This window comes from Oncorhynchus kisutch, linkage group LG8 (assembly GCF_002021735.2).
Source record: "Oncorhynchus kisutch isolate 150728-3 linkage group LG8, Okis_V2, whole genome shotgun sequence".
NCBI classification, from domain to species: Eukaryota; Metazoa; Chordata; class Actinopteri; order Salmoniformes; family Salmonidae; genus Oncorhynchus; species Oncorhynchus kisutch.
The window spans coordinates 14924977-14934575 of NC_034181.2; the positions used below are offsets into that span (position 1 = coordinate 14924977).

The following is a 9599-nucleotide window of genomic DNA, read 5'->3' on the forward strand; positions in this document are numbered from 1 at the left end:
AGGATTTAACCCCACCCACTTTGCCAAAGCACAGCCCCCACACCACTAGAGGGATAACTTCAACCACCAACTTACCATCCTGAGACAAGGCCGAGTATAGCCCACAAAGATCTCCTCCACGGCACAATCCAAGGGAGGAAGATCACGTCAATGACTTAACCCACTCAAGTGACGCACCCCTCCTAGGGACGGCATGAAAGAGCACCAGTTAGCCAATGACTCAGCCCCTGTAATAGGGTTTGACGCAGAGAATTCCAGTGGAGAGAGGGGAACTGGCCAGGCAGAGACAGCAAGGGCTGTGCTCCAGAGCCTTTCCATTCACCTTCACACTCCTGGGCCAGACTACACTCAATCATATGACCCACTGAAGAGATGAGTCTTCAGTAAAGACTTTAAGGTTGAGACCGAGTCTGCGTCTCTCACATGGGTAGGCAGACCATTCCATAAAAATTGAGCTCTATAGGAGAAAGCCCTGCCTCCAGCTGTTTGCTTAGAAATTCTAGGGACAATTAGGAGGCCTGCTTCTTGTGACCATAGCGTACGTGTAGGTATGTACGGTAGGAACCAAATCGGAAAGATAGGTAGGAGCAAGCCCCTGTAATGCTTTGTAGGTTAGTAGTAAAACATTGAAATCAGCCCTTGCCTTAACAGGAAGCCAGTGTAGGGAGGCTAGCACTGGAGTAATATGATACATTTTTGGGGTTCTAGTCAGGATTCTAACAGCCGTATTTAGCACTAACTGAAGTTTATTTAGTGCTTTATCCAAGTAGCTGGAAAGTAGAGCTTTGCAGTAGTCTAACCTAGAACTAACAAAAGCATGGATACATTTTTCTGCATCATTTTTGGACAGAAAGTTTCAGATTTTTGCAATGTTACGTCGATGGAAAAAAGCTGTCCTTGAAACAGTCTTGATATGTTCATCAAACGAGAGATCAGGGTCCAGAGTAACGTCCTTCACAGTTTTATTTGAGACGACTGTACAACCATCAAGATTAATTGTCAGATTCATCAGAAGATCTCTTTGTTTCTTGAGACATAGAACAAGCATCTCTGTTTATTCCGAGTTTAAAAGTCGAAAGTTTGCAGCCATACACTTCCTTATGTCTGTTGATTTGTCAGAGGACAAACCATTCACAGAGACAAACATATCTTTCCAACAGATAAGATCTAAACCAGGCCAGAACCTGTCCGTGTAGACCAATTTGGGTTTCCAATCTCTCCAAAAGAATGTGGTGATCGATGGTATCAAAAGCAGCACTAAGGTTTAGGAGCACAAGGACAGATGCAGAGCCTCGGTCTGATGCCATTAAAAGGTCATTTACCACCTTCACAAATGCAGTCTCAGTGCTATGATGGGGTCTAAAACAAGACTGAAGCATTTCGTATACATTGTTTGTCTTTAGGTAGGCAGTGAGTTGCTGCGCAACAGCTTTTTCTAAAATGTTTGAGAGGAATGGAAGATTCGATATAGGCCGATAGTTTTCTATATTTTCTGGGTCAAAGTTTGGCTTATTCAAGAGAGGCTTTATTACTGCCACTTTTAGTGAGTTTGGTACACATCCGGTGGATAGAGAGACATTTATTATGTTCAACATAGGAGGGCCAAGCACAGGAAGCAGCTCTTTCAGTAGTTTAGTTGGAATAGGGTCCAGTATGCAGCTTGAATGTTTAGAGGCCATGATTATTTTCATCATTGTGTCAAGAGATATAGTACTAAAACACTTGAGTGTCTCTCTTGATCCTAGGTCCTGGCAGAGTTGTGCAGACTCAGGACAACTGAGCTTTGGAGGAATACGCAGATTTAAAGAGAAGTCCGTAATTTGCTTTCTAATGATCATGATCTTTTCCTCAAAGAAGTTCATGAATTTATTACTGCTGAAGTGAAAGCCATCCTCACTTGGGGAATGCTGCTTTTTAGTTAGCTCTGCGACATGATCAAAAAGAAATTTCGGATTGTTCTAATTCTCCTCAATTAAGTTGGAAAAATAGGATGATCGAGCAGCAGTGAGGGCTCTTTGAAACTGCACGGTACTGTCTGTCCAAGCTAGTCGGAAGACTTCCAGTTGTGTGACGCCATTTCCGTTCCAATTTTCTGGAAGCTTGCTTCAGAGCTCGGGTATTTTCTGTATAACAGGGAGCTAGTTTCTTATGACAAATGTTTTTAGGGGTGCAACTGCATCTAGGGTATTGCGCAAGGTTAAATTGGGTTCCTCAGTTAGGTGGTTAACTGATTTTTGTCCTCTGACCTCCTTGGGTAGGCAGAGGGAGACTGGAAGGGCATCAAGGAATCTTTGTGTTGTCTGAGAATTTATATAGCATGACTTTTGATTGGTTGGGGTCTGAGCAGATTCTTTGTTGCGAAAGCAAATGCAATAAAATGGTGGTCCGATAGTCCAGGATTATGAGGAAAAACATAAAGATCCACAACATTTATTCCATGGGACAGAACTAGGTCCAGAGTATGACGGTGTCAGTGAGTAGGTCCAGAGACATGTTGGACAAAACCCACTGAGTCGATGATGGCTCCGAAAGCCTTTTGGAGTGGGTCTGTAGACTTTTCCATGTGAATATTAAAGTCACAAAAAAAAATTATATTATCTGCTATGACTACAAGCTCCGATAGGAATTCAGGGAACTAAGTGAGGAACACTGTATATGGCCCAGGAGGCCTGTAAACAGTATCTATAAAAAGTGATTGAGTAGGCTGCATAGATTTCATGACTAGAAGCTCAAAAAACAAAAACGTCAATTTTTTTTGTAAATTGAAATTTGCTATCGTAATGTTAGCAACACCTCCGCCTTTGCGGGATGCATGGGGGATATGGTCACTAGTGTAACCAGGAGGTGAGGCCTCATTTAACACAGTAAATTCATCAGGCTTAAGCCATGTTTCAGTCAAGCCAATCAAATCAAGATTATGATCAGTGATTAGTTCATTGACTATAACTGCCTTTGAAGTGAGGAATCTAACATTAAGTAGCCCTATTTTGAGATGTGAGGTATCACGATCTCTTTCAATAATTGCAGGAATGGAGGAGGTCTTTATCCTAGTGAGATTGCTAAGGCGAACACCGCCATGTTTAGTTTTGCCCAACCTAGGTCGAGGCACAGACACGGTCTCAATGGGGATAGCTGAGCTGACAACACTGACTGTGCTAGTGGCAGACTCCACTAAGCTGGCAGGCTGGCTAACAGCCTGCTGCCTGGCCTGCACCCTATTTCATTGTGGAGGTAGAGAAGTTAGAGCCCTGTCTATGTTGGTAGATAAGATAAGAGCACCCCTCCAGCTAGGATGGAGTCCGTCACTCCTCAGCAGGCCAGGCTTGGTCCTGTTTGTGGGTGAGTCCCAAAAAGAGGGCCAATTATCTACAAATTCTATCTTTTGGGAGGAGCAGAAAAACGTTTTCAACCAGCGATTGAGTTGTGAGACTTTGCTGTAGAGCTCATCACTCCCCCTAACTGGGAGGGGGCCAGAGACAATTACTCGATGCCGACACATCTTTCTAGCTGATTTACACGCTGAAGCTATGTTGCGCTTGGTGACCTCTGACTGTATCATCCTAACATCATTGGTGCCGACTTGGATAACAATATCTCTATACTCTCTAAACTTGCCAGTTTTAGCTTTAGCCAGCACCATCTTCAGATTAGCCTTAAAGGCCTGGTGGAGTGCTGCAGACATGGTTGTCCTTCTGGAAGGTTCTCCCATCTCCACAGAGAAACTCTGGAGCTCTGTCAGAGTGACCATTGGGTTCTTGGTCACCTCCCTGACCAAGGCCGTTTTCCTCTGTTTACTCAGTTTGCGCCGGGCAGCCAGCTCTAGGAAGAGTTTTGGTGCTTCCAAACTTCTTTCATTTAAGAATGATGGAGGCCACTGTGTTCTTGGGGACCTTCAATGCTGCAGACATTTTTTGGTACCCTTCCCCAGATCTCGACATAATCCTGTCTCGGAGCTCTATGGACAATTCCTTTGACCTCATGACTTGGTTTTTGCTCTGACATGCACTGTCAACTGTGGGACCTTATGTAGACAGATGTTTGCCTTTCGAAATCATGTCCAATCAATTGAATTTACCACAGGTAGTCTCCAATCAAGTTGTAGAAACATCTCAAGGATTACCAATGGAAACAGGATGCACATGAGCATCATTTCGAGTCTCATAGCAATGGGTCTGAATACTTGTGTAAATGCGTTTTTTTATTTTTTATACATTTGTAAAAATGTAGTTGCTTAATTATTATGGGTTATTGTTTGTAGCTTGATGAGGGAAAAAATGTTTAATCAATTTTAGAATAAGGCTGTAATGTAACAAAATGTGAAAAAGTCAATGGGTCTGAATACTTTCCGAATGCTCCGTATGTAACTCTAAATTGGATGAGGTCATTTTATACATGGGTAAGTAGAATTAGGGTTCTATTCAAGCCGTATCACGGAAATCCAGCGTTACAGCGTGAATTAACTTTAAAGGCAATGTTCCCGCGTCAGCAGAGACTGCATTTACGGCAGACACTACCGATGACAGTTCAATAGTAAACTACCATTCAATCAGTAACGTTTCATCGATACAGACTGAATAGAGCCCTTAGTTCTTATGCTACTGTTGTGACTTTTTTATTGGAACAAAAATATGTATTATCAAATCCAAACTAATGGATGATTTATATTGCTTTAATGTCTTTGAAGCAGTGCGTTTGAAGAGTCATGTAAAATTAACAGAGATGAGACAAAATTAGTGAAGGAGGGTATTTTCTGTCATTATCACAGACATGCTGATTCAGAGGAGAGGAGACCATTCTCTTGTGTCCTTAGGCGCCACAGGGCAGTATGCTGCCAATGGACACCTTCTCCCATTTACATCTCCTCAGTCCTGCCTCACACTCGCTCAGCATCTGGGTAGCACTGTCAGCCTCAGCCCCCAGATGGATACACAGACTCAACCCTGTCCTCAAAGCGACACCTGTTTGTTAGTCCTGTTAGAAGGAGACACGGAAAATGTCCTTGAGATCTGGTGCAGTTTGTACACACACACACACACACACACACACACACACACACACACACATATGCACACATGCTCATTTGCACGCGGTTGCCCATGTAAGTACACACACAAGAAAACTGAGGTGTTGAGTTGTACCATCACAGGTCTCCCACAGCTGGCAGTCACTCAGTGCAGGGTGAAGTTGTGTGGGTTGGCCACTGGCAGGCGCTGTCCTCTGTCAAGTTGTAGTACACTGCAGGGCGTGTATCTCGCACACGCTCATTCTGAGAGGGGTCAGAAAGACAGAGTTGGTGGCACACACTTCTTGAGATGATCTGGACAAAAGAGCAACATGAAAACCTGAAACCACTGAAATTAGGTCAGTTTTGTGTTTCCTCTCCTGGTGGTCAAGATGTGAACTTGAGGCTGAGCTGATCTTAAATATTATAGAATTTATCATAGCTCCTAGTTAGAATATGCAGTCAAAAGGTGCCAAAAAGGTTGGTAAAACGTGCGCGCAATCTTAAGCCAGTTTCTCCCATGGTTTGCATTGCACTGTTGGGTCATCAAGAGGATTGAGCATTTTGGGTGCAGAATTCATAAAGGAAAGAAGGGAAAAAAATACCATAATTAATCTGAATTAGAGAGAATACCATCAGGTAATAGTTGCAGAATGAATACATCTCCAGATTGGTGGAACTGGGTATGGTGTTTGTGAAATGCAGCTGAATCAAGGTAACCTACCCTGGTGATGCTATGTGATGGTATTGGGGTCCGGTGACCCAGAGGATCTCTGTGTCTCCCCTCAGGTTAGGACAGAGGGATCATATCTTCTATGCCATAGGTGGGCTTGCAGTGGGAGCCTGTGACAGCATTTTGAAGGGATGGGACATGACACCTGGAGCATGGCAAAAGATGAGGGAACAATCATAATGATGTTGTGTGGTGTGTGTGTGTGTGTGTGTGTGTGTGTGTGTGTGTGTGTGTGTTTGTGTGTGTGCGCGCGGTCGTCATTGAAGCACAACTTACTCTTGCACTCTTTGGGAGCTGTGCTCCATGTCTGATCACCAGTGCACTCTGTGATTCTAATTCCAATCAGATGGCAACCCTCCATACAGGTGTATTAAATCTTACTGTCCACCATAAACATCTTTTGGATCCTGAGTTTAACAGCACAAATGATGGTCAAACACAGTCAAACCATTTCCAGATTGTGATATCTACTAATGTAGGAACTTACAACAACTGCATTATAATAAAGAGACTGAAACGTCTACATGGTAGACTAGGGTGTTGTACAAGCTTCTGGAGCCAGCCCAGTGCAAATACATGGTGATCAGTTCATCCACAGTTGTGTTAGTGCGAGTTTAGAGCAAACGTCTATATGCCCTGTAGCTTTGCTTTATCTTGGCCAGGTCGCAGTTGTAAATGGGAACTTGTTCTCAACTGGCCACCTGGTTAAATAAAGAAGAAGAAAAAGAAGAAGAAAAGCTCTCCAGCAGCAGCACTGAAGGAAACAGGCAGTAGTAGTGGCTGTCTGTCCATCTCTTCTTACCACGACAGTCATTAGGGAGAGGAGGTGTGCTTCCACAGGTCTCGAGGTGAGAGGGTCAGGGCAAAGCACTGAGGCTCCATGGTCCTGGAAGTAAACAAACAAGTAAACAAACAAACAAACCAACAGGCGTACACCAAACAGATGTTCAGTAAGGTAACCGCAGGGTAATATGAAGGCTGAATTAATAGAAGACAGCAATGTGTTGCTCCTGCTATGCTTTTCCAACACTGGCTTTGCTTGCCTGATTAGCACTTTGGCCTACAGAAGTACTTCGTGAAAGGTGCTATGTATACAGTCCATGTCATTCATTTGTTGTGTTGTGTTCATGTATAAAGTCTTATCACTAAAGTCAACAGAAGCTGCAATGATTCTAACAGGATGTATTGCATGTCTCAGTTGCTATGGCAGCGTGCCGTCATCCTGGCCTCCCCTTTGCAGTGATGGCAGCCTCTCTGGGGGGCATGAGTACTGCATGTGCGGGTTCGTGACCTCTGACTTACAGAGCAGTAAGTCCAGCCAGACCAGCAAGACCAGCTGCCATGGATCACCCCTTAAGGAGGGAGGGAGGGAAATAATGGTTGAATGTAGGGTTGTGGTGAACGAAACAAGGAGAGTGAAAGGGGAAGGAAGGATGGAGAGAGGTTATGCATATATCTGTATGTACAGTATGTCTGAAAGCACCCAGAAATAAATACACAAATACCATCATCTGGAGTATCCACACGACATGTAAAATGTTACCTACCCTCTACCTCCTTCCCCTTCTCACAGGCCAGTCTGTACCAGGTTTAAAGATGTATTTACACTCATTCCCCTCTATCACCACCAGGCTGTTGTTCCTGCAGGGCTGGCTGAAGCAAGGGTGCCTTTCATTTAGGTACTGCTCTATGGCTGTCTTCAAATGGAGCCTATTCACCCCAGCACACTGCACCTCCTTTACCAGCTCATACAGAGGCCTCATCTGGAAACATGCACACCACACACAACATGGGACGAGTAATATAGCAAGCGTTTTCCCCAGCTTTTTTTACTCTACCTTTGTATGTAATCAAGCAATGATGCCAATAATCTCCCCAACAAACCGAAAACATTCCCAGAACATTAGCTAAGATCCCCATTAAGTTCACTAAAATGTTGTGCACAACATCTGTAACAGCCGCCACAGAACATTCCACAAAAGTCTAGGTTTCCAGGTAACAACACAATGTACCAGTAATGTTGTCCCAGCAAACCAAAATTGGTTCTGTGAAAGTTCCCAGAACATTTGTTAGGTTGTGGCAAATGTTCTCATAACACAAACACTGTCCAGTAGTGCTGATGATTATGCAAGGTTTGTATGAAACATTCTGCTGATGTTGCAAGACCGTCCCCAGAACACATTTAGTCTGTTCTTTAAAGGTTCCCAGAATGTTTAATTAGGTTGTGGGAACAGTCTGGTGGGAACATTGTAGGGACATCACAAAAGGTGTTCCCTAAACACAAAAAAAACAGTCCAATTGTGCGGCTGATTATACAATGTTTCTTCTAGGGTGTAAAAGAACATTCACTTGATGTTACAAGAACGCTCCCAGAACACATTTACACTTTTTTGGTTACTACATGATTGCATATGTGTTATTTCATAGTTGTGATGTCTTTCTCTATTCTTCTAGAATGTAGAAAATTGTGCAAATAATAAAAACCCTGGAATGAGTAGTTGTGTCAAACCTTTTACTGGTACTGTAGGTAGGGATAAAGTCGATAGTCCAACTGTGGTTAGTCCAACGTCATCATCCTGTTGCTCTCTGATAGCCATTGAACTCTACCGTGCAAATATACCATGTGTTATAGGGAAATAATTCACTCTCTAGAATCCCCTTCAAGCCAGTCAGAAACAAGTATTCAACCATTCCATGGTATAAATACAGGGATTCCAATGCACTAGACACTTTAGCTGCAGCTCATACAATTACACTACATGTAACTTTCACCAGTACTTTGGTGTCCAGCCAAATGCTAGAATCAAACTATACTATATAAAGGTGGGTTCCAAGGATGTCAAAAAGCTCTGATGGCCATTACTAAACCATTATTATATACTTTGTTTTTTTAGTCTTGTTCACCATCTGTTGTGGGGCACCATGCTCCAACTCACTGCCATTGGGGCCAACAGTGTAACCAACAGAGATGACATGTTCTAGCCATGGCACTCTGTTACTCCCACTACTACTGTATGTCACTAGAATGATACGTCTGAGGTGTCTATATTAGGACAGCCTCTGTCTCAGCTGATCCAGTCTCAGCAGGAGTTGCCTGAGTTGTCTCACCCATCTGTTTCTCTGTTTCTTAGTCGATGCGGAGCAAGGCGTGGAAGAGTTCGCACAGAGTCCTCTCAGACAGGTAACGGGTTTCAAACCTTCTCACCACTGTCCTATAGCTGGCGTAGTCGTACATGGTGGGGAAGGTGGCCAGAACCTTCCAGAACCTTCTCAGACATAGAACGGTATCCTCTGGCATTGTTATGGAACTGAGCCAACTCCACGTCGTTCTTTACCACCAATAGGTGGTTCTTCTATGCAGCAAAAAAACAGTGTCACAATAGGCTAATTTTAACACAGTTTTCAAAAATGTAACTATCATCTCTGGAAGAAGAGAGGTGTGAGAGGAGAAAACAATGAATATCAAGTAAATAGTGGAAATGAAATAAAACATAACCCTTGGTAGAAGTAGACCTGTCACCATCGTCGTAAGGAGCCGACCCGAATGCAGCGTGGTATGTGTTCATGATGATTTTCTTATTAAAGAAAGCACTGAACACTGAATACAAACTATACAAAACAATAAACGAATAACGACCGTGAAGCTATAATGAGAACTGTGCTGACACAAGCAACTAACATAGACAATCACCCACAAACAAACAGTGAAACCCAGGCTACCTAAGTATGATTCTCAATTAGGGACAACTAATGACACCTGTCTCTGATTGAGAACCATACTAGGCCGAAACATAGAAATCCCAAAATCATAGAAAAACAAACAGACTGCCCACCCCAACTCACGCCCTGACCATACTAAATAAC

General features: G+C 43.3%; 1 pseudogene; it reads right to left on the reverse strand.

The window, feature by feature from the left end:
* Window positions 1-4806: 4806 nt before the first annotated feature.
* LOC109894945 (complement component C7-like) lies at window positions 4807-9033 on the reverse strand (annotated as a pseudogene).
* Window positions 9034-9599: the final 566 nt, after the last annotated feature.